Below are 27746 nucleotides of genomic sequence, written 5' to 3'. Positions count from 1 at the left end.
ATTGTCAAAACCTACAGCATGTACAACATAGTGACCCCTGATGATGGACCTTCGTTAATAATAATGCATCAGTATTGGTTCATTGATGGGTAACAAATACACCACCCTAGTGCGAGATGTTAATAATAAGGGAAACTGTGGTGGGGCAGGGGGGTGGGGAGGAGAAGAGGGTACGTGGGAACTCCGTACTTCCCACTCAGCTTTTCTCGTGTGCGTCGCCCTCGTCCTCCAGGTCAACCTCGTGGTCCAGGATGGCTGCTGGAGCGCCAGCCATCTAAGTTCCAGGAGGCAGGAAGGAGCATCCCAGGTGGCCTAGCTTTCGCTAATTCACCTTTCTAGAAGTCCAACCCAACACGTGCGCTTCGTCACATGGTCACTCCCAGCTGCAGGGGAGGCCCGGGAAATGTCGTCTCTCCTCTGGGTGTAGGGACACCCCTCGTGATACTGGAGGTCTGTCACTAAGGGAGAACAGGAGGGTGGGTATTGGACAGCCACTAGCTGTCTCTGCCTAAGGAAGGCGCCCCCCGTTCCTGAGAGCTTAGAGGCTGGCCTTTCAGAGAAGCCCTGTGGCTTCTCAATGACCCTGCTTGAGGGACACTGCTGAGTCTTTCCCAGCCCGGAAGATTCCAGAAGAAATGCCTGAGTGGTGGGGAGGATCGCTCTCCTACCAAGAGGACTGGGAAAGACCACTGTCTGCGCTTTGCCCCTTCAGAGGAAGACCTCCCTGGACTGTCTTCTGACGTCACTGTTTCTCCACTGAGGGGATAAGCGAGGGGATAAGCGAGGCCCCCCGGTGACTTGTGTAGTAATATAATGTGCTGGGGAGGCACAGGCCTCCTGCTCTTGTTTCAAATTTTTTATTTTCTTAATGTTTACTTTTTTACATTGGTATTTATACTTTTATAAAAATATATTTCTATATTATTATAAGTTATGTATGAAAATGTTTTCATATTTATTTCTTGAGATAGAGAGAGACTGAGCAGGGGCTGGGGAGGGGCAGAGAGAGAGGGAGGGAGACACAGAACGGGCAGCAGGCTCCAGGCTCCGAGCGGTCAGCACAGAGCCCGACGTGGGGCTCGAACTCACCAACCGTGAGATCACGACCCGAGCCAAGATTAAGAGTTGGAGGCCTAACCGACTGGGCCACCCAGGCCGCCCCCCCCCAGGGACGCCCCCAGGCCTCCTAAGGAAGGGGAAACCTTGCCTATGTGCCGGGCAGGGCCTGAGAGCCCAGGCCGCAGGCTACAGCACTCGTTTCGTGCTCAGTGGGAAGCAGGAGCCTGGAAGGAGCGAATGCCTGAGTTCCTCAGGCCAGGCTGGGCACCTCCCCTGCAAGGACAGTGGATCACAGGCCCCGGGGGGGAACGGAATGGCCCGGATGGGGTTTCCATCTGACTGCACCCCCTGTGACCTTCTGGGTGCTGGGCTAATTGCCTTAAGTGATCGCACAGCATGGAGGGCAGGGGAGGAGGGGGGAAAGAGTGTGTGACAGTCGCTGAGTGTCCCTGGGTGCTTTGCACACCTTTCTTTTTCTTTCTTTCTTTCCTTCTTTCTTTCAGGTGGAAATGGGATTTCTTTTTCCTTTTTCCTTTTCTTTTTTTTAATTTTATTTTTTGAGTTTACATCCAAATTAGCGTATCGTGCAACAAGGATTTCAGGAGTAGATTCCTTAATGCCCCTTCCCCACTTAGCCCATCCCCCGCCCCGTGCTTCGCACACATTTCAGGCAGAATTGTCCTGTAAACGGGACACCTACTTCTCCGCCCCAGCCCCCTTTGCTGACCCCACCAAAGGGACCAGAGCCCAGGTAAATAAGGTCACGTATCTCTCGTGTGCATGTGAGGAAAGCGCTTTGTTTTTTGTTTTAACGTTTATTTATTTTTGAGACAGAGAGAGACAGAACATGAACGGGGGAGGGTCAGAGAGAGAGAGGGAGACACAGAATCGGAAACAGGCTCCAGGCTCTGAGCCATCAGCCCAGAGCCCGACGCGGGGCTCGAACTCGCGGACCACGAGATCATGACCTGAGCTGAAGTCGGACGCTTAACCGACTGAGCCACCCAGGCGCCCCGAAAGCCCTTTGTTTTAAGACCATGATACATCCGCTTAAATATTAAGCTAGTTGACAGGGTGGGGCCGGAGCCTCTTAGAAAACTGGTCACAGTCACAGCCCAGGATGTGAAAACCACGGGATAACGGTTATGTGGACTAGTCTGCCTTTCTTAAGAGATATGTTGTGTTTCTGTATCAGCGGAGAGAAAGAAGTTTAAGGTAATCTGGGGGCAAAGCATCCATGACAAAGAGTCACCGTTGTGGTGTTTCTCTACCTTCCCTCATTTAAAACACACCGAATGGCTATCTCCCTGTAACAGGGCCTGGTGCTGTTTTGCCCACCGGTGAGAGAGGGTACAAGGGAGCTATGGGTGGGGTTGTCTGATCATCAGGGACAGGTCCTGGCTGGTTACTGCTGAGATGTCGTGGTTGTGGACAGTGGGCCTGCCGGGTCCTTGCGGTCTCTGTGCCGGACTGGGAACGCCCTCCCTGAAGATTGCTGTGCCTGTCAGCGTTTCCCCTCGGGGCCCAGCCACCTGCCCTGAGGCCTGGTCTGCAACACTACTCGCCCCCACCCCGGACTCCTCGAGTCAAGGGACCCTTGCTTTGGTGTAGGAATAAAGGACAGTCCAATTCCTACCATACCCTAGCTTCCCCAAAAGATCATTTGTCTTCCCCAAATCTTCTCCTCATTGTAAACACATAACCTCTATGCGCCTCACTATGGCATTATATCTGTATACAGAATCTTCTGGTAGCCTTTAAGTGCTTGGGCTTCTGCAATATGAAGCCAAGAGATTTGTGGGCTGTCCCTGCTTTCTGTCCTGCTGTATCTCTTTGGAGCAGATAATCTCACCTGGCTCACCAAACACTCATCCCAACTTCTTCTCATAAAGCTCGTAGGGTCGTAAGGGCTCTGCTATAAAAGCCCAAATAGGAAGCCCCTAAACTGTTTTTGGGTGCCTGTGACATGATCATACATGCATTATTATTATTTTTTTTAATTAACGTTTATTTATTTTTGAGACAGAGAGAGACAGAGCATGAACAGGGGAGGGGCAGAGAGAGAGGGAGACACAGAATCGGAAGCAGGCTCCAGGCTCTGAGCCATCAGGCCAGAGCCCGACGCGGGGCTCGAACTCACGGACCGCGAGATCCTGACTTGAGCTGAAGTCGGACGCTTAACCGACTGAGCCACCCAGGCGCCCCAGATCATATGTGCATTAAACGAAGGGTCATTTTGGCTGCAGTGGGATCCGCTGGTCAGGAAATTAACAAGAGCTGGGGACAAGTTGTGGGCACTGGAAGATCCTAGATGACAAAGAAAGATGAGTTCTAGCCATTCATCAGGGAAAACGAAGCCTGGGCAAAGAAGATCCAGATAATAGTTGGAATGTATCATCAAATTATTTGTGAGAGCTTGGTTATAATTAGCCCTAAATCATAAGTAACTTTTAGGGACACCTGGGTGGCTCAGTTGGTTGAGCGTCGGACTTCCACTCAGGTCATGATCTCGCGGTTTGAGTTCGAGCCCCGCGTCGGGCTTTGTGCTGACAGCTTGGGGCCTGGAGCCTGCTTCGGATTCCTTGTCTCCCTCACTCTCTGCCCCTCCCCCGCTCGTGTTCTCTCTCTGTCTCAAAAATAAATAAAAACATTAAAAAAAGTTATTTATAATATACATTTTTTTTTTACATTTATTCATTTTTGAGAGACAGAGTGTGAGCAGGGGAGGGGCAGAGAGAGGAGAAGACAAAGAATCCGAAGCAGGCTCCAGGCTCCAAGCTGTTGGCACAGAGCCCGATGCGGGACTCGAACTCAGGAACTGCGAGAAGATAGTTACAAGCAACAATGGGATGAAGTCTCAAGGTGGTACAAGTGTGTCCCATTTGGATTAAAGAACTCTGTTGCGGGGCGCCTGGGTGGCTCAGTCGGTTAAGCAGCCGACTTCGGCTCGGGTCATGATCTCATGGTCCGTGGGTTCGAGCCCCGCGTCGGGCTCTGTGCTGACGGCTCAGAGCCTGGAGCCTGTTTCAGATTCTGTGTCTCCCTCTCTCTGACCGTCCCCAGTTCATGCTCTGTCTCTCTCTGTCTCAAAAATAAATAAATGTTAAAAAAAAAAAAAAAAGAACTCTTTGTTGCTATTGGAATGCTTGTAAACATCTTGCAGAGAGAGAGAGAGAGAGAGAGAGAAAGAAAATGGTAAGAGACTTTGAAATGAATGAGAACCTAATAGCAAGATCACATAACAACAGTTCTTGTCAGATCAGCTGCTCTGCCCAAGATTTTCCTTAGCAAAACCATTTCCCGTGTTATTGTTCCAAATGGTCGTTTTTATCATTCATTGTTCATCTTAAATGCAGGCTGGACAAGAGGTTCTGTTTTTTTCTCATTTATCACTCACATCAAGTTGCATTTTATGGTAGTGTTGGGGGGTTTTGCATGAGGATAAGGCTAATTTAGGACAATTCTCCAACCCAATCTTGGGGTGAGGATACGGTCCATCTGTGAAGTTTTACAGCTTCTTCTACTAAAACAATGTTTCGATTGACTTTATTTTTTAGTGCAGTTATAGATTCACAGGAAAATTGAGCAGAAAATAGAGAGAATTCCCATGCGCTCCTTGGCCCCCAACACATAAAGCACCCCCTCCCCTCTAACAACATCTTGCACAGAGGGGCGCATTTGTTACAACTGATGAAACTACATTACACATCATCCTTATCAACCAAAGTCCAGTTTATATTAAGGTTCACTCTTAGCGTTGTCCATCCTTTTAATTTTTTTAACGTTGGTTGATTTTTGAGAGGCAGAGAAAGACTGAGTGCAGGAGGGGAGGGGCAGAGAGAGAGAGGGAGACACAGAATCTGAACGCTTTTAGCATTTTGCAGAGAGAGAGAGAGACAATCTGAATCTGAATCCGAAGCAGGATCCAGGCTCTGAGCTGTCAACACGGAGCCGGATGTGGGGCTCAAACCCACGAACCGCGAGCTCACGACCTGAGCTGAAGTTGGACACTTGACCGACTGCCATTTTTGTTGTGCATTCTATGGGTTTTAGCAAATGTATAATGACATATGTCCACCATTACAGGATCACACAGCATAGTTTCCTTACCTTGGAAGATCCCCTGTGCTCTGCCTGTTCATCCCTCCCTCTCTCCTTCCCTCCTAACTCCTGGCAACCACCAATCTTGTTAATGTCTCTATAGTTTCCCCTTTCACAAAATATCATACATGTAGTTGGAATCCAGCATGTAGAATTGGTTTCTTTCACTTAGTAATTTGCATTTAAGTTTCCCTCCTGTCTTTTCACGGCTTGATAGCTGTTTTCTTTCCACTGCTGCGTAATATTCCATTGTGAGATGTACCACCGTTTGTGTATCCGTTCACTCACTGAAGGACATCTTGGTTGCTTCCAAGTTTCGGCTATAAAGCTGCCATAAACATTGTAGCAGGATTCTCGCACAGAGAGTCGTGACGTTGAGGCTTTTCTTTCGAGAGAACAACTTTATTGGTGCCGGCACAGCTCAGTTGGGTTCATACCCAAAGAACTGAGCGCCGAACATCATGTGGCATAGTTTTTGTAATCCGTTTTCTATTTCTTTATCTTCCATATATGGTAACACACACAAACATGTAGTCTGATTAAGTGGTCTCATGTTACAAAGTTATGAGGGATGTTGTCATGTAGGCGCATAGCCAGGTTACCTTGAGGTTGGTTTGTTTTTTGTTTTTTGTTTTCCTTTTTCTCTTTGTCTCTTTTTCCCCCCCTCTCCGTAAGGAGGGGACCCTACCACAGTATGTGTGCAGGTTTTTGTATGGACATAAGTTTTCAACTCCTGTGGGTAAATACCAAGGGGTACAAATTGTTGGATCGTATAGTATGGCATATTTAAGTTTATGAGAAATCTCCAAACTGTCTTCCAAAGTGGCTGTGCCATTTGACATTCCCACCATTTTGCAATAAGTGAGATTTCTGGTTGCTCTATATGCTTGTCAGTATTTGGTCGTTTGGATTTTAGTCATTCTAATAGTATGCAGTGACATCTGATTTTTTTCTCATTTGCAAGCTCCCTACTGACTTACGATGTTGATTGTTTTTTAATGTTTATTTGTTATCATTATATCTTCTTTGGTGAGGTGTCTGTTCAGATCTTTCGCCCATTTTAAAATTGGGGTTTTTGTTTTCTTATCGTTGGGTTTTAAGAGTTCTTTGTCTATTTAAGATACCGGTCTTGATCAGATATGTGTTTTGCAATTATTTTCTCCGTGTTTATGACTTGTTTTCTCATTCTCTTGACAGTGTCTTTGATAGAGCAGAAGTTTTTAATTGTAATGGAGGGTTCCACTTATCAATTGTTTTCACAGATTACGCCTTCGGTGTCGCGTATAAAACGAACAAAAAGTCATTGCCAAACCCGAGGTCGTCTAGATTCTCTCCTATGCTCTCTTCTGGGCGTTTTACAGTTTTGCATTTTACATTTAGGTGTCTGGGCCATTTTGAGTTAACTCTGGCGAAGGGTATAAGGTCTGTGTTTAGATACTTTTTCTTTTCCCCTAGCACCATTTGTTGGAAAGACTGTCCTTTTTATGCTGAATTGCCTTTGCCCCCTTTCAAAGGTCCATTGACTATATTTGTGTGGCTCTATTTCTGGGCTCTCCAGTCTTTGCCATTTTTCTGTCTGACTATTCTTTCACCAACGCCACATGATTTTGATTGCCAACAACAGTCAGTAGTTACTTACGGTAGCTCTTGAAGCTTGTGTCAGTGCTCCAAACTTGTTCTCCTTAAACATCGTGTTGCCTATTCTAGGCCTTTTGCCTCTCCATATAAACGTTAGAATTAGTCTGTGACGTCCACAAAATAAGCTTCTGGGGTTTTGATTGAGATAGCACTGCACGTGATGTGTATGCATTTAGTTGTGTCTCTTCCTAATGGCAGAATTGCCGGATTGTAGAGTAAACATATGTTCAGCTTTGATTCAGTTTATGTTCGGTTTTCAAAAATGGTCTTGCAAATTTACACCCCCACCAGAAGTATGTGGGTGTTGTCGTTGCTCTGAATCCTGGCAAGGTTTGGTATTTTCCTTTGAGCTTTTTTGGCAGGTGTAAAATGGCGTCACTTTCTCATTTCAATTTGCATTTTCCTGCTGACTGATGAGGTGGAGTACTTTTCATATGTTGATCAGCCATTTGGATATCCTCTGCCGTCAAGTTTCTGTTCAAGTCGTTTGTTCACTTTGTTCTGTTGGAGTGTCTCTCTTTTTCATATCGGTTTGAAGGAGTTATTTTTCTATTCAAAATGTGAGTCCTCTGTTGAGCCTGTATTGCAAGTTATCTTCTTCCAATACATAGATTCATTTTTTACTCTGTTAGTAGTGTCTTTTGATGAATAGAATTTTCTTTCTTTCTCTCTTTCTTTCTCAATGTTTTTGGTTTTTTTAAAAACAATTTTATGTTTATTTATTTATTTTTTTCAAAGACAGAGACAGAGAAAGCAAGCCAAGGAGAGGCAGAGAGAGAGGGAGAGAGAAATCCCAAGCAGGCTCCACACCATCAGTGCAGAGCCCAAAGTGGGGCTCGAACTCATGAACTGCGAGATCGTGATCTGAGGGGAAACCAAGAGTCGGATGCTTAACTGAGCCACCCAGGTGCCCCCTAGAATTCTTTTTTAAAATAAAGTTTATTTATTCTGGGAGAGAAGGAGAGAGAGAGGAGGAGAGCGAGTGTGTGTGTGCACATGCACGTGCACACAAGCGGGGAAGGATGGGGTCGGGAGGGGAGAGAGTCCCAAGCAGGCTCTACACTGTCAGCACAGAGCCCAATGCTGGGCTTGATCTCACGAACGAGGAGATCATGACCTGAGCCAAAACCAAGAGTCGTGTCACTTAACCAAGCCACCCAGGCACCCCTGATGATGAACAGAATTCTTTATTTTCATGTAATACAACTCATATTTTCTCTAATAATAACTTTTTGGGGGACCCTGTTTAAGAAGTCTTAGCCTCCTTCAAAAATCATGAAGATGTTCTCCTCTAAGAGTTTAATTGTTTTTACCTTTCACAGTTAGATCTGAAATCCATTTGGAATTTTTGTTGTGTTATATTGTGAAATGGGGGTCAAGATCCTTTTTTCCATATGACCTAGCATCATTTGGTTAAAAAAAAAAGTCTTCCTTGCTGTAGCTTTGTAATAGGTCTTAATATGCCAGTGTTTCTTTTTCTTCAAGACTGTCTGAATATGTCTTTTTAAAAATTTTTTTAAATGTTTTATTTATTTTTGAGACAGAGAGAGACAGAGTATGAACGGGGGAGGAGCAGAGAGAGAGAGGGAGACACAGAATCGGAAGCAGGCTCCAGGCTCTGAGCTGTCAGCACAGAGCCCGACGCGGGGCTCGAACTCACGGATCGTGAGATCATGACCTGAGCCGAAGTCGGGCGCTTAACTGACTGAGCCACCCAGGCGCCCCTGTCTGCATATGTTTTTAAACAGAGCATCGGGTAATTGAGCCATTCCTCAATTTCGACTCTGCCAAATGCCTCAAATGTCCAATTGACTTCAAAGCGTCTGGTTTGATCTGATCACACTGGTCCTTGTCCGAAACCTTTCCTTCACTTTCAGGATAGCTACTGTCAACACAATGCACACCACCAACACTGGCAGTGGTGCACTTCAAGGGTTTCCGTGTTTCATCACAATCAAACTTACGCAGTATAAGTGTAAATAATGTTAGCTGCTATTACTAACAATTAGAAATAAATGGGTCGGTAGGTTGCATGGTCCGCTCGCCCTTATTCTGAAAAAACCAGAATAGTTTTTAATCGCTGTTAACAAAAACATTCCTCACATATGGTGTCTAAGAGACTACAGCAGAAAGAAAACCTTTTAGGATTCGGCTAATTGTAGCCCCAGACTGTTACAAGCCTGGAATTCCGGTGCGAAAACGAGTTAGATGCATAAATAAAAGCACACAAAACGATCAATTATTTCATGCAAACTTACCTAAACAAGAAGCCTGAACTTCATCATAGCATCTCAGCATAGAACCTTTAGGATTTTCTAATGTTTGTTTCTTCCCCATATACATATACCTAGGATGTCCAAGGTGTGGTTTACAGAGGAATTACTCGGTGTTCTACTGTTTCTTGTGCGTGTTTACATCTAAACTATTCTACCAAGTGTAGTGAGGCACTAGTACAGATTACAAATACTCAAGTAGTGAGACATCTCTGGGGGCAGGGGAATCATTCCCTGAGATCATGTCATCCATCACATGGATAGATGGGACAGCTCTCAGAGGAGAGTGGTCAGCCTACTAAGAGAAACCTAGAAATCATAGTAAATAAGAAATGACAAAAGGAGAAGACAACTGTGACCACGGAAAAGGGAAGAACTTGGGTGGAGGGCGTATGGAGGGAGTGGGGACAAAAGGCACCTGCTTGTAACTTGCAGGCATTTCAGAAGGGCCGTGAAAAGGAGACAGATTTCTCGAGTGTCTCTCTAGAATGCAGACTAACCCTCCAAGGGTGGGAGGTACCCGGAGTGAGTTTCAGCTGAGTAGAAGGAAGAGCTTTCAAGGTGAAAGTTACCAGTGGAGTGAGTGTCCTTATGAAGCCGTGGGCTCCTTAATACTCCATGCATTCTAGCAGGTGGCTGGCTGTTCATTTGCCGGGTGTGTGTGTGTGTGTGTGTGTGGTGAGGGGGGTGTCTCACTAGATAGGTATCGAGTTACGTGTTCTTTACAGTCTTTTCTTCTTTTAAAAGTAATTGACTGGGGCACCTGGTGGCTCAGTCAGCTGAGCCTCCAACTTCGGCTCGGGTCAGGATCTCACGGTTCATGAGTTTGAACCCCTCATGGGGCTCACTGCTGTCGGCACAGAGCCTGCTTCAGATCCTCTGTCCCCCCCGCCGCCCCTCCCCTGCTTGTGCTCTCTCAAAAATAAAAACTTAAAACATTAAAAAAAATAATTGACTGGTTGGTTTATCACAAAAGGTTTCCCAAGTGTAACTTAGATTTAGATTTCCTAATTGAAGTGAAATAACCCCCAGGGATTTATTAAGGTGGAGAGGAGCTGGGTCAGATACCGGTTGAGAAACTGGGCTGGGCATGATGTAGAGGTTGTGATAGGGCCAACGGGTGGGAAAAACCAAACAGTTTTGAGGGAACCAAAATTGATGTTCAGAGCAAAATTCAGTTGTCAAAAAATGGGGCAGGGTGTGAGAGTATATTTATTTATTCACGTATCCGTTCACCCCATACATATTTATTTTCTGGAACGTTTGCGCAATGGCATTCTACACCCTGGTTTAGAATAAACGAACTACAGCTGCATGCGTTAAGAAGGATGTATCTCAAGGGCATACTGTTGAATGAGAAAGGCAACTCATAGAAGAATGGAGAATATAGGATTCCGGTAATATAAAGTAGAATAATACGCAAAGCTAAAAACAAAACAAAACATGTGGTGTAGACACACATCCGATTGTGGCAGAGCCTTCGAGAAAAACAAGGGAATTATTGATTTAAAATTCAGCCTGTTGGAGGGAGGAGAGGGGTGCGATCCGGGAGAAGGACAGAAGGGCTTCTAAGGCACAGGTAGAGGTCTAGCTCTTAATTTGGTGGTAGACACACGGGTGCTTACTGCATTTCTCATAGTCTAGGCACTCTTGACTGCAAGATATAGCCACAGTAATAAAAAGAAAAATAAAGAAAAGAAAAGCTGAGCATTTAGATCGAAGGGTCACGCCGGGTCTTAGATACAAATAAGTCCGCACACGGACGAGGCAGAGAGCGACAGGGCATCAAAAGCACAGCCCGAACCTTCAAAGCCTCTAGAAAGACTGAAAAGCACCGACACTGGAATGACAGCTTTAAACCGCCGAGGAAAAGAACCGTATGCCAGAATTTCTTAGCCGTGAATTATGCCCGGGATGTTAAGGCGCAATCGACACACCGTCAGACGCTGAGGCCTAGAGAACTTTCCTCTCACAAAACCTCACCGGAAGAACTGCCGAAGGATGTTTTCCAGCCCAAGAAAATTGGACCCGAAGGGACGAAGGGGAAACAAAAAGCTGGATGAGCAAAGGAGCTAGTCAACGCGTTGGGAAATCTAAATCAGCATTAGCGGTAAAACACACAAGAAAGCAGGTTTGGGGGATTTTAATGACAAGTCGGAATGAAATAATAATGTGCATCATCAGCGTGACTGATGATGGTTAGCATGAAAGATTAATGAGGTTCTTGTCCTGCCCTCTAGGAGGAAGGAGTGAGATACTCACTTGAGACGTTTGCTAAGTTACACACGCTTAGAAGTCTTCAGGGTAACGCTACAGTCATAGAAGTCGAGTATATATTTTTCAAACGGGAAGACGAAAATAAGAGAATAAAGAAAGTAGGTCAATGATAGGTAGGAAAGGAGAAGAAAGAAACACGAAACACGCACGATAAACAGCAAGCTAAAAATCACATGGTAGAAGTAAGGCCACCTGCGTGAGCGCTCGCAGTGACCGTGGACAGTTCCACCGCATTCTCAATCACATACCAAGGAGCAGAAGGCAAATTGGATCAGGAAATTCACAGAATCTGGTTCTCTGCTGGCTTCAGAAAACAAAGATCCAAAGTGAGAGGACAAAAACAAGTGCACAGGTACAAACTAACCACACAAAGCAGGCGCTGTGGGTTTTGCACTTGGCATTGGGAGCCAATGGGGCGGGGCGGAGCAAGGGAGGCCTCACTGAAGAAATGATGCGAGATTTGAGGAGGAAATGATAGGAATGAGCATCTGTCTGGCCGGAGTTCTTCAGGCGGAACATCCCGAGGGTCCTAGGGGAGGAAGAATCTCGGTGTGTTTGTTCTTGACCCATATTTTTCTAGCCTCTCTTCTCTCATGGACAGATTCCAGGAGCGAATTTATCTTTTCGTTTTAGTCTTATGGAAAGATACTCTCTAGCAATTGACAGAATCATTCACCCCCAAAGCATTGTGATGGGGAGAAGTGAAGGATTGGGGAGGAGCCCAAAGTCCTTCCAGGTCACAGAGTGCTACATAAATGCCTTGCTGGGGGTTCTCTAGAGTCCTTTCTCCTTCGGAAGGAGCAATGGAGGGACGCCTGCATGGCGCAGTTGGTTAAACGTCTGACTCTTGGTTTCGGCTCAGGTCACGCTCTCCCGGTTTGCGAGTTCGAGCCCTGCCTTGGGCTCCGTACTGGTGGTGCAGGGCCTGCTTGGGATTCTCTCTCTCCTTCCATCTCCTTCCATTATTTATTATTTATTTATTTATTTATTTATAAATATATATAAATTATAAATATTTATTTATATTTATAAATATTATAAATTTATAATATATATATAAATTTATAATATAAATGATAAATATTTATAAATATATAAATATATATAAATATATATATTTATAAATAAATAAATAAATAAATAAAAAAGAAGCAATGGAAAGGGGTGGCTGCTTGACATAAAAGATAATCTCACCAGAAGGCCGGGATTTCCGAACACTGACCCCAAACCACAGGACCCCAAACCACCATTTGGGTGGCATGCACTGTTTTCTATATTTTTATTATTTAAAATTTGAGAAGTGCAAAATTGCTGAAAGCCTAGCATAACACATATCAGTGAATTCTTTCTACAGAATTAAACCATTGATAACTTTTTGCTATACCTGCTTTGTCTTTCCACATATTCATATATATCTTTTAGTATAGAAATTAAGCTACAGGGGCGTCTGGGTGTGTCAGTGGGTTAAATGTCCGGCTCCTGATTTCGGCTCAGGTCCTGACCTCATGGTTCGTGGGATCGAGCCCCACGTCGGGCTCTGTGCTGACAGTGCGGAGCCTGTTTGATAATCTCTGTCTCCTCTCTCTCCTGCCCCTCTCCCCCGCTTGTGCTCTCTCCCTCTTTCTCCAAATAAATAAATAAACTTAAAAGGAATTAAGCTTACAGACCTCATGACATTTCTCTCCTAAATAATTCAATAAGCATCTTCTAACAATAAGAACACTGTCCTACCATAAACCGGAAGAAAAAATTTTTAAATTTCTCAGTACAATTTAGTATCTAGTTTATGTTTCAATTCCCCTCATTATCCCCCAAATATCTTTCTTAGTTGTCCCTTTTTTCCAAGCTCGGATCTAACCAAGCTTCTCTCATTATATCTGGTTAGGGTGGCTCTTTAGCCAATTTAAATATGGACTGGTGGTTTCACTTTTTTGTGTGATGCTGATCACTTGTTTCGGTTTTAAAAATCAACTGTATCAAAGTATAACTTACGTGTAATAAATTCAGTCACCGTAAGTGTACTGTTCGTTAGTTTTAACAATTGTATACGCCAAGGGAACCATCATCCCAAACAAGACACAGATTTCTATCACCCAGAAAGCTCCACGGTGTCCCTCTGCAGTCATACCCTCTCTGCTCCTGGTTCCAGGCAAGCATTGATCTGCTTTCCATTATCCTATTGATTTTCCGAAGAGACTAGGCCAGTTTGTCTTGTAAAACATCCCACATGTCTAATTGTTTCCTTGTAGTGTCATTACCTCCATATTCTGGCTATTGAATTTCCTGTGCGCTGGAGGTTACATCTAAAGACTTGGTTAAATGCAGGTTAAGCACATCTGGAAAAAATACTGCACAGGTGATACGGGATACTCCCTGCTGCATCCTTGTCAGGAGGCCATTGCTGGGGATGCTGAGTTTGCTCCCTCGGTGGCGCCGTTGACTGCCAGCACTCGCCTTTGTGGAAGTAAATGGTTCTCTTGGAATTGGCAAGTCACCCCTGGGGTGACGCTTGGGTGATGGCCGAAGATCCTACGTCCCACAACCTTCTTGTGGCGTGTGCTTGTGGCATTCGTTGATCGCCCTTACCCCAATCAATTATTTCATGGGGGCTTGCAAAATGGTGGCTTCCCAATTCTATCATTTCTTCTACCTTTGGAAGCCGGCATTCTTTGGTGAAGAAGACTTTTCTTTCATGAACTGGGGGCTGCATCTCCTAAACAGGAAGAGTAAAGGCTGATTTCTTTTTCTTTTTTGCTTATTTATTTAGAGAGAAACAGTGCATGCACGCAGATGTTCATAAGTGGGAAGGAGCAGAGAGCGAGGGAGAGAGTGAATCCCAAGCAGGCTCGGTGCTGTCGGCACAGAGCCTGACTCAGGGCTCGTTGTCACGGATCGTGAGATCATGACCTGAGCCGAAATCAGGAGAAGGATGCTCACCAACCCAGGTGCCCCAGGCTGCACGGTATTTAAATCTTCACTTAATGTGTAGATTTAAGGCTGGCACACACCTGCCACATTTCCCCCTGTACTGACATGGGGTGATGCGGGAGTTGGGGCGGGGAGGACGTCGATTTTGGAATCAAACGGATCTGGGCTGAATCTTGGCCCTGCCACTTGCCTGCTGGGTGGCTTCAGGAAAGTCTTTAAACCCTCGGAGGCTTCGTTCTTTTCTCTGAAGGTAGAGTCACGTTGAGAACCAACAGAGGTGCTGTTTGTGAAATGTTTGGCCCAGGGTGAGGGACTGGTCGCCATCTTGGATCTTCTCCTTGGAGGAGAAGTGGGGCCACAGTGAGAGATATTGCTTGAGCTATCGAAGCCAAGAGAATTTGGGCTGTTCACCCACTCATAATTGTGCCCACGAGCACAAAGTCACGATTTGCTGCTGGCTTTTTCTTCCTTCATTTACTTATCCAGTGTCTGTTGAGTGGCGTCTTTATGGAAGGCAGAGTGATGTAGGCTCTAAGTAAGGAGGCAGCCCGTGTGCAGATTGCTGGCCGTAGAGTTAGCCCATCGTTGAGCACAGGGGTTTCTCCCCTCCTGGGCCCCTGATGCTGATACCCGTTCAGCCTCTCCCAGGATTTCTGAAGCCAGGGAAGGAGAGCAGTGGGGGGGGGGGGGGGGGGGTAGGGGGTGGGGGAGGGGCCAGCAGGCTGGACTCCAATGGAGAGAACCAGGAGGGAAGGGAAGACGTGTTTTATCACAGCTTCTAGAAACCACTCTAACCGGAGTGACGTAACCAATGAATGAACGAAGCAGGAAGTGTGTGTGCCTTACACGATGCAGGTCAGGGCCAGAGCTGACGTGAACAAACGCGATTGTGTGGCCGGGCGAGCAGACACCAGCCCAGCAGGGATGTCATCCTAAACAGGATGTCTGAATGTCATCCTAAACAGGGACATGCCAAAAGGACCAGAGTGTTCCCCCAGTTTCGATTTCCCTCTGTCTTTTGGTTTCTGTCTTGATGAAAAGTTTGCAACTTTTAGAGTGTTCTGGAGGAAATAATCTGACTCGTAATACCAGAATTTACATAGCTGATTTAATGTAGTTTGTCTCCTCGCAAATAATTGGGAGCCTCTTGACTTTTTAAAAATACATTAAGATCGTTGGTTTTAGAGGTTCTACAAGTAACAGGATTTCACAAAATCTGTTGTGGAGCTATGGCCTGAGGGGATTTGAAAAAAAGCAATAGCACCCTAAGAAGATTTGAAAGGGAATACTGTTGCAGAGATTTCATACCTGTTAAAGAAAGACACAACGTAGAGCGTTATGTAGATATTAAAAAAAATATTTTTAATGTTTATTTGTTTTCTAGAGAGAGAGAGACAGACGGAGTGTGAGCCGGGGAAGGGCAGAGAAAGAGAGGGAGACACAGAATTTGAAGCAAGCTGCCGGCTGCCAGGTCAGCACAGAGCCCGACGTGGGGCTCGAACTCACAGACCGCGAGAACATGACATGAGCCGAAGTTGGACGCTTAACCGCCTGAGCCACCTAGGCGCCCTGTATGTAGATTCTTTTTTAAAGTACCTCATTACTATATTATAGGCATATTTGTAACAGAGTTATAATCCACTCATACACCAGACATTCTATCCCTGAGGTCTTGTCATCAAAAGATGGACAGCTGGGCAGTTAATATAACCACCTGAGCTGCTCAGAGGGCCATATCAAGAGTAATTCCGGATGTGCTGCCTAATGAAAATGGACCCTCTGCCCTCAGCATTAACTCCCTCGTAACAGACCTGATAGGGCCAAGGGTCAATAACATTGAAAGCTATAAAGTTTTTGAGGAAGCCGCCGGACCCAGCAACCCCAGCTGTGCGGGGCGTAGAGGAAGCCTTTGGCACCATCTGCGAGAAAAAAACCCCCGGATACATCTGAAGACCTTCAAATTTCCAAATTCTCCCTTCGTGAGGATTTGTTGGTAAGTTCCAAGGAGCTCACTGGCCCTGATAAGATCGGGCAATGTCTCAGGAAGAATGTCATCAATGTCACGAGGAGGGTGAGGGGTCCTTCCCACGGGGCCTTCTGCTCAACCGTGACTTAGAAATTTGGTTTACAGTCTTGTTGACGTCCATGCACAGCTGGTTGACGGCTTTCACTTTGCTCTACTGGGTTATATCACCTGACCCAAGAACCCTCCCCCACCAAATTCCCAGGCTCAGAGGAGATACCCACCACAGGAGTGTGTGTGTGTGTGTGTGTGTGTGTGTGTGTGTGTGTGTAAAGATACATGTTCTGAAGGCACCAAAGGGGCATGATGCTATCTATGTGATAGCAAACTTGGCAAACCGGGGGTGGTTGGAATTATTTTTGTACTATGACATTGGGCCTTCATATGGCCCTTTTGGCCACATTTGCAACACACTACTCCACCCAACTTCCTTGGATTAGTTCTTACGTTTTTACCCTGAAGCTGGGCATGCACCTGTAAGGGGTCTATTCCCTTTAAGGCGGCTGCCAAAGTAATGCCCTGAATATAAGATGGTCCAATCTCAGCACATAGCCTGATATAATCCTCCAAGGTACCCTGATTTTTCCAAGGACGAATGGCTGCCTGACATGCAGAATTAGCATTTTCATAAGCCAGTTGTTTTACAGTAATGGTACCTGCCTCCCCATCAGTAACGATACGACTGACTGCAGTCAAAAGGCACCCAACGAAATCCTGGTACTTCTCATCTGGCCCTTGCCTAATTTTAGACAATTCCTCAGTTCTGCCACCTGTAGAGGGGAGTTTTTTCCAAGCTGTAATGGCACAGGTATTAATTTGATTATACGCAATTTCAGGATAATTCAGCTGGAGGCCCACATCATAATATTGTCCTGTACCTGTGAGCATGTTAAAATCCACTGGTATGTTAGTTCTTTTATTATACATAGCCTGTTTTTCAGCATTCTCTGCAAATTCTGCTTTCCACAAGAGGTTATCTCCCACACTCAAACAAGCCTGAGCGATGACCTTCCAATCTCCTGGGCATAATGCCTCCCTGCTCAAATTATCAAGCACAGACAGGGTAAAGGGAGCTGTTGGACCATACTGGGCTGCAGAGGATTTCAAATCTTTCAGCAATTTAAAACTTAGGGCGGAGTACACTCTCTGTCCCCCCTGCTGAATAACAGGGTAAGCGTGAAAAGCAGAGGTGTCTTCCCCATACTGTGTTGCTTGATACAGAGTCCGCTGCAAAGGAGTAGCTCCCATAACGGGGTAAGGTTCAGTGGACTGTTGATTCTGAGTAATAGGGAAAGCCAGCCGAGGTAAGCCTCTATCCTGTGCCTGAAAAGAAGGTCGTTTTAAAGGTACCTTCTGGACCAGCGGGGCCAAGAAGGCAGGCTTCCTCTGATCTTCCAAATACGGCCCATCATCTCCCTGATCCCCAAAAGGAGAGTCATCATTATTTTCTGGATCTTGCACAGATAACTGTTCTAGGAGGGGGAGAGGAGGTAAAGGTGAAGGCACCCGTGACTGTCCCGAAAGGGCATTGAAAGTAGTTTCTGGAGGGAGAGGAGCATCTGAAGTCACTAAGGGTTGGGCTGCTTCCGAGCTAAGAGAAACTATTTCAATAGAATCCTGCGGATCAAGGACCTCCTTAATACAGGTCCAAGTAGACCACAAAGTCCCTGGAACCGAAGCTCCACGAATCTTCATTTGATTTTTAAGTTCCTGACCAACTCGCTGCCAATCCTTTAAATCAACTGTACCCCCGTCTGGAAACCATGGGCAATAATCACGCACTATGTCAAAAAATTCCCTAAGGGCTGACTGAGAAACCTTAATTCCCTTCTCCTTCATAAGAGCCTGCAAGGCAGTTATAAAATATCCCTGTTCCCTAGACTGTTTCTGTCCCATAGTTTTACTCCCGTCGCCTGTGCTGCTGGCACAGTTCCCCTACCTGAATTAGACGCCGCGCTGGCCGCTTTTGCTTTCCTCCTTGTTGTCTCAGGTCCCTGTTCGGGCGCCACTTGTCGTGACCGGCGCAACAAACACCGAGATCAGGGTCCTGAGGGTAGGGGAATGTAAGAAAAAAAGAGAGAAGAGAAAGTTTGGGAACAGGAGGGTCCCCCGGGCTGATGGCCCAAGTGACGGCTTTATTGTTGCTGTACACAATCTTTTATAACCAGACTCTTATGGGTTAGGTCATTCTAAGGATAAACAGGTCTCACATAATTGCTGCCCACCAAAACATTTAGTTCTGTGTTTCTTGTGCATTTTCTAGACGGGTCACAAGACCTTGTTGATAAGATTGCTAGCAAAACACAATTCCCATGTTTGATTCTATCTGACTCGGGGTAGAAAAAGGGAGGTAGCATTACTGCCAACACCTGCAGACCACAGGCTTCGGGAATTAACTTTCTCAGCCTTGACAAGGCTTTCGTATGCCCTTGAAAGTGGGGGAATGGGAGGGGGAACCACCGGGTTGGCTTGAGTCAACAGGGAACGTTGCTCAACCCGGTCTCAGCCTGGCACCGGGGCCCGGCCCCCCACAGGCGACTAAAGTGAAGGCGAGGTGGGAGGCCACCGCGATCCCTCCTCCGTCGTGTCGCTGGTCTGATGAGCAAGTGAGGGTTAGGTGGGGCTCTAATCAGGAGACGCAATTTTGTGAAATCGCCCCTGCTGTTGTGGCAAGTGTCAGCTGCTTCCGGGGACCCCCAGGGGGCAGTAGATTTTCTAGGATGGGGCGCCCCCGTGTAAGCGTGCCCTCAGACGTTTGTCCTATCCGAAGGAAAGGATCATACCCGTGCCCTGGCATGGTGTGGGAGGCATTGGTTTAGAAGCTGATGGAGTCAAAACACGCTGAGTTCCGGGGAGGCGACAGCAAACACAACACAGCAGAGGTGACTCGAGAGGTTCTGCGAGGAATTCTCTGGTGCTTGAGCCCCGGACCCTGGCTGAGGCTAGTGAGTCAGGGTCTAACGCTATAGCTTATCAGGCTTATTATACCGGATGTGCTTGTTCTAGAACGTAGCTGCTTGGGTGTTAGTCATGGATTTTTTTTTTAAAGAATTCTTTCTCGGGGCGCCTGGGTGGCTCAGTTGGTTAAGTGTCCGACTTCGGCTCAGGTCACGATCTCACTGTCCGTGAGTTCGAGCCCCACGTTGGGCTCTGTGCTGACGGCTCAGAGCCTGGAGCCTGTTTCAGATTCTGTGTCTCCCTCTCTCTGACCCTCCCCCGTTCATGCTCTCTCTCTGTCTCAAAATAAATAAACGTTAACAAAAAAAAAAAAAAATTCTTTCTCCTGGAGCTCCTGGATGGGTCAGTTGGTTAAACATCTGACTCTTGATTTAGGCTCAGGTCATGATCTCACGGTTCCTGAGACTGAGCCCTGTGTTGGGCTCTGAGCTGAGTGTGGGAGCTGCTTAAGATTTTCTCTCTCTCTCTCTCTCCCTCTGCCCCTCTCCCACTTCCTCCCTCCCTCCCTCTCTCTCTCTTTCTAAAATAAAAATAAATAAACAAAAATAAACTCTTTAAAAAAAAAAGAACTCTTTTTTCCCCCAAGCAACAGATAAAAGGAAGGAAAACAATCAGCTTTCCTAGTCAGGCAGTTTGATTCCCCCAATATTTTTTCTCTTCTAGGAGGTAACTGTAGTACGACATCTGGGGGGATACACCCAACATACTTGACGTGAACTCCTAGCCCGAGCGGGAGTTCCCGAAGCTTCTGCCTGGACACCGCTCCCCCCCGTCCGGTGCTACATTCACACAGACAGAGCGCTGTCGCCAAAGGCTGCAGAGGAATTCATCTGGAAAAACACAGGTAATTAATTGGCATTAAAAGGTTGCTCCAAATCCCCATTTTAGGTAAGTTTGAACTTTTACCTTTTTCTAAATGCTTACCAGGGGTGCTTGTGGAAAATAAAATCGTTCTCTTCCTGCCTTCTAGAAAACACGCCTAACAGCAGTGGCAAGGTCCCAAGGGGGATAGGAGGGAGAGGTCAAAAGGCAAAATGCCTGTGTGGGTAATCTGTGAACTATCTGCCTCCAGAATGTCACGGCTTTGTTTTTATTACTATTATTTTTAATGTTTATTTTTATGAGAGAGCACAAGTGGGGAAGGGGTACAGAGGGGGGACAGAGGATCTGAATGGGCCCCACACGGAGAGCCTGATGCAGGGCTCGAATCATGAACCATGAGATCATAGCCTGAGCCAAAGTCGTACGCTTAACCGACTCAGCCATCCAGGCACCCCATGGCCTTGTTTTATCCTGTTATCTCTCTTTTTTTTTTAATTTTTTTTTTTAATGTTTATTTGAGAGAGAGTGAGAGAGCATTAGCAAGGGAGGGGCAGAGAGAAAGGGAGACACAGAATCCGAAGCAGGCTCCAGGCTGTGAGCTGTCAGCACAGAGCCCGATGTGGGGCTCAAACTCACGAACCGTGAGATCGTGACCTGAGCCGAAATCGATGCTTAACCGACTGAGCCACCCAGGCGCCCCATAAAGGAACACACTTTTGGTAATGCTCAAAAAACCATGTAGGTTCTGCAGAAATTAAATTAAATGAAATGAAAGGCTTCTGGATCCAAGATCAATATAAAAGCAATTACATTTTGATATAATAGCAGCAAACAGAGGACGGCATAGAAATCCCCCAAACAAATAAAACTAAATGTTTACAAGACTTCTGTGGTCTTTATTGAAATGCGTGAAAGTAGACCCAGAGGAACAGACAGATTAGAACAGACTTGGAGGGGCGCCTGGGTGGCTCAGTCAGTTAAGCATCCGACTCTTGGTATCAGCTCAGGTCATGATCTCACGGTTCATGAGTTCAAGCCCTGCATCAGGCTCTGTGCTGACAGCACTGAGCCTGCTTGGGATTCTCTCTCTCCCTCTCTCTCTGCCCCACCCCTGCTCGCACACTCTCTCTCTCCTTCTCTCTCTCTCTCAAAAATAAATAAATAAGCATTAAAAAAAAGAACAGATGTGGATTAGAGACTTGATGTTTTAAAGATGTCAATCTCACTCTAATTAATCTAGAGAGTCAATAAAATCTCAATTAAAAAAACCCAACTGGGTGGCTGGGTCGGCTAAGCGTCCAACTTTGGCTCAGGTCATGATCTCGCACTTTGCGGGTTCGAGCCCTGCATCGAGCTCTGTGCTGATAGCTCAGAGCCTGGAACCTGCTTCAGATTCTGTGTCTCCCTGTCTCTCTGCCCTTCCCCCACTCACACTTTGTCTCTCTCTCTCTCAAAAATAAATAAAACATTAAAAAAAAAAAAACAGATTAGTTCTCCAGAACCCCAGAATCTGACTCTGGAATGTGTGTAGAGAATGCAAAAGCCTAGTGAGCGTCGGGACCGTGGTCCTTGTCAGGGGGAGCGAGAAGGAGTCCAGGGAGGGCTGCATGGGCCACTAAGGAAAGGGCAGTGCTCTCTCTCTCTCTCTCTTAATCTGGGTGGTGATGAGTTTGGTTGTCTGGGAAAGAGCTGGGCTGAAGAGGGGGGTGGGTTAGGAGGCCACTGCATGATCCAGGCAAGAAGTGATGAGGGCAATGGGGGAGAAAACGCAGAGGCAAGGGCATCGTGAACCCCCCGGGGGCTCGACCTCAGGGCTTCAGCAACAGGTGTTGCACTGGATGAGCGCGAGGGGATTGTCCAGAACATCTAGGGACTCCGTGGTTTCCTGCTAGGAGACCAGATGGTCCGTGGTGGGGAGCGTGGTCGGGTAATGGTTTGGAAGGGATGATACATCCTGTTTAGGGCACGTTGAATTTGGGGTCCTCGTGGGAGCGTCCGAATGGATTGTTCAGTAGTCGGTCAGATAGAAGGATCTGAGCTCCGCAGGGCCAGAAACCAGCTGCCATTGCAAGGTGTCCAACCCCTAAACATTGCCCTGAGTACCTCCTTCTTTCTACTTGCCAGGAGAGGCCAGAAAATCCATCCCCCACCCCGCGTCTCACACCAATGGTTTTGCAGACGGAGTCCCTGGGAGGGCCTTCTCTCGTGGCTCATCTTCCTTTCCCCAAGCACAGAGCTTAATGATTTTTCAGGCTCTTTTCCCCTCAGTTATAATGTGGAACTGCTCAGCCTGGTGTTTAAGAAGCTCATTTCCGACACAGACCTTATTAGAAATCTAATTCCTTCACTGTGAACAGGGATGCAGTGACTTCGGCTTCCTGAGCAACCTGGAGGAGGGAGCCTGAAGCTACCAGGAAGCAGGAAGAGCAGAGAGAGCAAAAGAAAAGAGAATCCTTATTCCAGGCCCCGGGGCCTGGCTCGAGGCGTGAGGGGGGCTCCCTCCGTCCGCTCTTTGGGCACCTACCTGGGACTCCGCAGTGAGGTCCGCTAATGCACCTGCCACCCTGGGGAGGAACGATCATGGGCCCTTTGAGAGAGGGGGGGGTCCTCCCTCCACCTCCCGAGCCAGCCCAGGGCCTTTCAATGAAGAAGCGGAGCCCAGCCCGTGAAGTGACTTGCTAAGAAGAGAAAGCTAGAGGTGGAATCCAAGCTGGGGCCTGGGGCAGGGGTGGCGAAGCCAGGGCCCTGGGGCTCCCGACTTAGGGAGCTGCTCAGCCTGCGTCTGCACGACCCTGACAGTGATGTCTCCTTATGTTCTGCACCCTTGACCCTTCTCATGCCTTGACTTAGCCCCCACGCCGTGGTCAGAGACTCAGGGCAAAAACCCAGGGATCCCGAAGACGCATTCAGGGTTTGCTCTGCTATAGCACACCCTGTGGGGTCATCTTTCACAACTCGGCTCAAAATTCCTCCTCCGCGAAGCTGTCCCCAGTTCACCCAGGTGCCCCTGGGACTCCCCCTCTTCTCCCGGGCACTCTGCTCGTCCTTACCTTAAAGTATGGATCGTGTTAAGGCTTCTGTGGCTGTCTCATCCGACTTCATCCCAGAATGCTCGCTAGAGCACAGAGCTTGATGTATATGTGAATTAAAAAATGTTAGTTCAATGGCGAATGAATGAATGAGTGGCTACCTCTCAGGGCCGAGCCGTTTGCCCCTTGTAATGTAGGGATGCAACCCGGGAATGGGGTGCTGGGGACAAAGCTGGTCACAGGGCCAAGCCACCTGGTAGTGTGGCTCTCCCTGCTCTCTGCAGGCATGCCTTCAGCCTCCCTGGAACCTTCTCCCAGCTGGGCTCTGTGGGGGGACGGGTCTTGCCTGCGCGGCTGTCCTCTCTGCCCCCGTTCGCTGGATTCTTTCCAACCCCTCCCACCCAGCAAACCTTGCCCACTGCTTGCCTCTCAGGCTGTTTCCAACCCAGAGGGAGAAGCCCCCCCACTCTCTCCCAGGAGAGCCCAGGCAGTGCTGAGTGCCAAGGGCCGAGCACGGAGGCACACGACAGGGCCATTCCTGATGTGTTCACCTAACTGGCGAGAGCAGGGATGTTAAGAAGTCCTGGTCCTAAGAGAAGTCAGCGCCTAATCCTCACCCCTGGGCTTCACATTTGTCTCTTGAGTTAGAGGCTTTGGTTGTCAATCAGACCTTTTATTAACCACATGCCCAGTGACAACCCGTCTCAGGCTTTGTCAGAATAGCCCCAAAGAAGCAGCCCTGAAGCCGAGACATATAACAAAGTCCCCTAATTCTGCAGCCTGCCTCAGCAGACCCCCTCTGGACCGTATTCTGTTGGGTGGTCTTCTCAGTCTTTTTGGGAACTGCCACGCCCACACTCCATCCATCCATCCATCCGTCCGTCCATGCATCCATCCATCTATCCCTGGAGGCCGCCATGTTTAAAAACCTTTTTTTTTTAATGTTTATTTATTTTAGAGAGAGACAGAGCAGAAGCAGGGGAGGGGCAGAGAGAGAGAGAGGGGGAGACACAGAATCCGAAGCAGGCCCCAGGCTCTCAGCCACCAGCACAGAGCCCAACGCGGGGCTTGAACCCACGAACCGCGAGATCATGAGCTGAGCCAAAGCCGGATGCTCAACCGACTGAGCCACCCAGGCGCCCCAGAGGCCGCCATGTTTTTAACAATGCAACCAGGCTTCCTTCTAGAGTCACTTAGCCCCCGGGGTGGGCAAACTACAAAATCTGAGCCATCCCCTCACAAAGGAGCTTACCACCGGGCCTGACAGAAAAATCAGTCTCTCTTTCTCCGGGCGGCGAACCGTGGTGTGGACGTTGTTGGCCACTTCCGTTTGCAGCTATGGGGTCTGAGAGACAGAGAAAGCGGATCCAAAAGAGAGAAATGAAGCAAATTGCAGAGGGAAGCAGAGACAAGGACCCCAGGGGGTGGTGTCGAAGCTCCTCCATGATTCCGTTTCCGGTTTAGGTTCCTGGGTCCAGCATCAACTCTGCTCTTGGCTTCCACGGATAGTCTAGAATCCTGGGCTCCCCTAGGTCATGGTGGGGTTCTGGTCCTTGCAGTTGGAAAAGTCCTAGTGGACTCGGTCTCAGCACAAGGTCTTTTGGTAGCCCCTCTACCCTGACATTGGGGCCCAATCCTGCAGCAGGGTTGGGACCCTGTTGTGTGGCAGGCCTAGGGTCCTCGAGGCTCTGAGCTGCAACTTTGCCTCTTCTCACCCTAGACGTGTGGCCGGGTCTTGCCTCTCCTGACTGGCTTCCTTGGGGTGACCGCTGGCCCTGGGCCTCCAGGCTCTGCCCAACTGTGGGGACACCAGCTCTTCGGTGGGACCTCCCTCGTCTACCGTTGTGTCCCCGGAACCTCACACTTTGCTGCCTTCAACCTACTTTCAGCATCTGGTTTTGGGTCACTTTCCCCAGGGGTTTCTTTCCCAAGATTCCCTCTGCTGTCCTAACAGTGACGTACATCCTGGGGACAAAGCCTCACAGAGTCCTAAGATAAACAATCTGCTTGTTTGTGTCTTACGTTTCTTTAAAACAAAGAGGAGATTTGGGGCCCAGGTGGCCCAGTCGGTGAAGCGTCTGACCTCGGCTCACCGCACGATCTTGCAATTTCTAAGTTCGATCCCCGCGTCGGGCTCCGTGCTGACCGCTCAGAACCCGGAGCCCGCTTCGGATTCTGTGTCTCCCTCTCCCTCTGCGCCTCCCCTGCTCACACTGTGTCTCTCTCTCAAAAATAAAAGAAATGTTAATTTTTTTTTTTTTTTTAATTAGGAGGAGGCTTGTCACTCAGTCTCTTGAAAAGGGTAATGGAAGATCACGATCAGTACCAAAGGCCTGACAGTTTTAGAAACTGAGCGGAACCACTGTGCTCCCCCCCACCCTGTGCCCATGGCCCAGCAAGGGGTGGACAGCTGTGCTATGGTCTCTTCCAGGGCAATGAAAGTGGCCCCTGCCATGGGGTCCAGGACAGGCTGGGTGCTCGAAGCCTCCCTTCAGACAGAGGACCGGCATGGTGCGAGTCAACCTGGACTTTGCTCGGCAGTGTGCTCACGGGACATCGAGGGACAGGAGCCCCCGTGGTGTCTGTGGCTTCCTTCCCACCGAGAGAATTAGAGCTGGCCTGGCCCCGAGGAGGCAGGCATCCTAATTCTGGCGAGATCTAAAATACAGAGGTAGAGAAACGGCATTTGTTTTAACTTTTTACTTGGACGTAATGTCGAGTTTACAGAAAAACTGCGAAAATCAGAATAGTACAAAGGATGTCTTACACACCTTTTACTTAGAGTCGCCGTATTGGTAACATTTTAACCCATCGGCTTTACTGTCCTATTTTCTTTGTCCCCCTGCCCCCTTCTTTCTTTCTCTCTCTCAATTTTTTTCGGAACCATTTGGGAGTAAGCTACATAGCACCAAGGACCTTTGCTCTGGAATACTCCAATGTGTTTTCCAAGAACGAGGATATTCATTTACACAAACCCAGAATCGTCAGCTTCACACTTTTAACTCAGTCTACTGTTCATTTCCCAAATTTTGTCAGTTGGCTCAATAATGTACTTTACTCCACGGGCTCCTGGGTGGCTCAGTCGGTTAGGCGACCGACTTCGGCTCAGGTCATGATTTGCAGTTTGCGGGTTCGGACCCCGCATCGGGCTCTGTGCTGATGGCTCAGAGCCTGGAGCCTGCTTCCGATTCTGTGTCTCCCTCTCTCTCTGCCCCTCCCTGACTCGTGCTCTGTCTCTCAGAAATAAATAAACATTAAAAAAGTATATATACCTATAATGGGCTTTACTCCAGGCCAGGCTCCAGCCTAGGATCAGGTATTCTGTTTAGTTGTGATGTCTCTTTAGCTTCTTTTAATCTGGAACGTTTCCTCGGCCTTTATCTTTTATGACAGCAACATTTTGTTTTAAGTAGGCGTCACAGCCAGCACAGAGTCCCAGGCGGGGCTCGAACTTACGACCCTGAGATCAAGACCTGAGCGGAGGTCAAGAGTCGGACACTCAGCCGACTGACCCACCCATGACAGCAACATTTTTAAGGAATTCAATTCCTCATCAGCGCCTCCCTCCCCACCTTGTAAATAGAATGCCACTTATTTGGGGTTTGTTTGGTGCTTCCTCATGATTGGATCGAAGCTGTGAATCCCCCACTGGCGATGGAAAAAGTGACATTATGTCCTTCCCAAAGTCTCGCAGCCGAGGGCACACGATGTCTGTCGCGCCTCAGTGGGGATGGTAATTTCCATCACTTGGATGTGGTGTTGACTGAGTCGTCTACTGTATAATGACTATCTTCAAACAAAATGTCTTTTTGAAGGCTCATATATATTTGTCGTGTAACAAGTGATTTTCTAAACTACGCCCGCACACACGCACACGCACGCACGCGCAGACACCACTGTATCCGTAATTCCTTTTCCCCTAAAATCCCTTCTTTGCAATGCCATGCACACAAGAGCTGGGCGGTTTGCAGACCCTGAGTCTGGGTTCAGGGTGGACTTGCAGAGGACAGAATCCTCCCAAGTGAGTTTCGTCAGAAAGGTGCCCCGTAGAGGATACTAGCTTGCTTACAGAATCAGTGCCACATGGAAAGTGGCTTATAAATCGGGTCACACCCCAGGACTGGTCTTTCAGCCCTTGAAGAGCAGGCAGCCAGCCTCTAGCTTCATGATTGTACATCTAGGTCGCCGTCAAAAGGCCACCGTGAACTTGGGCTGGTTCTCGTCACCCTGCCCCTGTTGCCTCCACGCCATCAAAATTGCGGCCGGGGGCCCTGCCTGTCTGGACCCCCGGGAGGCCAACCTCTGCTCACCGGGTGGCAGGAAAGCCCGGTGCCTCCGTGGCTGTGCTCACCAGCATGTGCGGGGGTCGGGGGGGGGGGCAGCTGTCCGTTCGTAAGGAAACTTCTAAATATTAGAGGGCAGCTGGCTTTGAGATGATCCTTCCAGCTCAGGCCTCAGGCAGCTTTGCTCTGGATGCTACACGCGTAGCTTTCGGTTCTGCATTTCTCTCTAAATGCATTGTTTCAGGAGGGTAAGGCTAACAGGAAAAGCAACTACCAGGGTGGGTAGATAAAAGCATCCCTCGAGATTCTGATGGCGCCGTGGGCCAGCAGGGGGCGACTGAAGAGCTCCCGTGCC

This window comes from Panthera pardus, unplaced genomic scaffold (genome assembly GCF_024362965.1).
Source record: "Panthera pardus isolate Hobbes unplaced genomic scaffold, ASM2436296v1 HiC_scaffold_1, whole genome shotgun sequence".
NCBI classification, from domain to species: domain Eukaryota; kingdom Metazoa; phylum Chordata; class Mammalia; order Carnivora; family Felidae; genus Panthera; species Panthera pardus.
Note: the sequence above shows the minus strand (reverse complement) of the source record.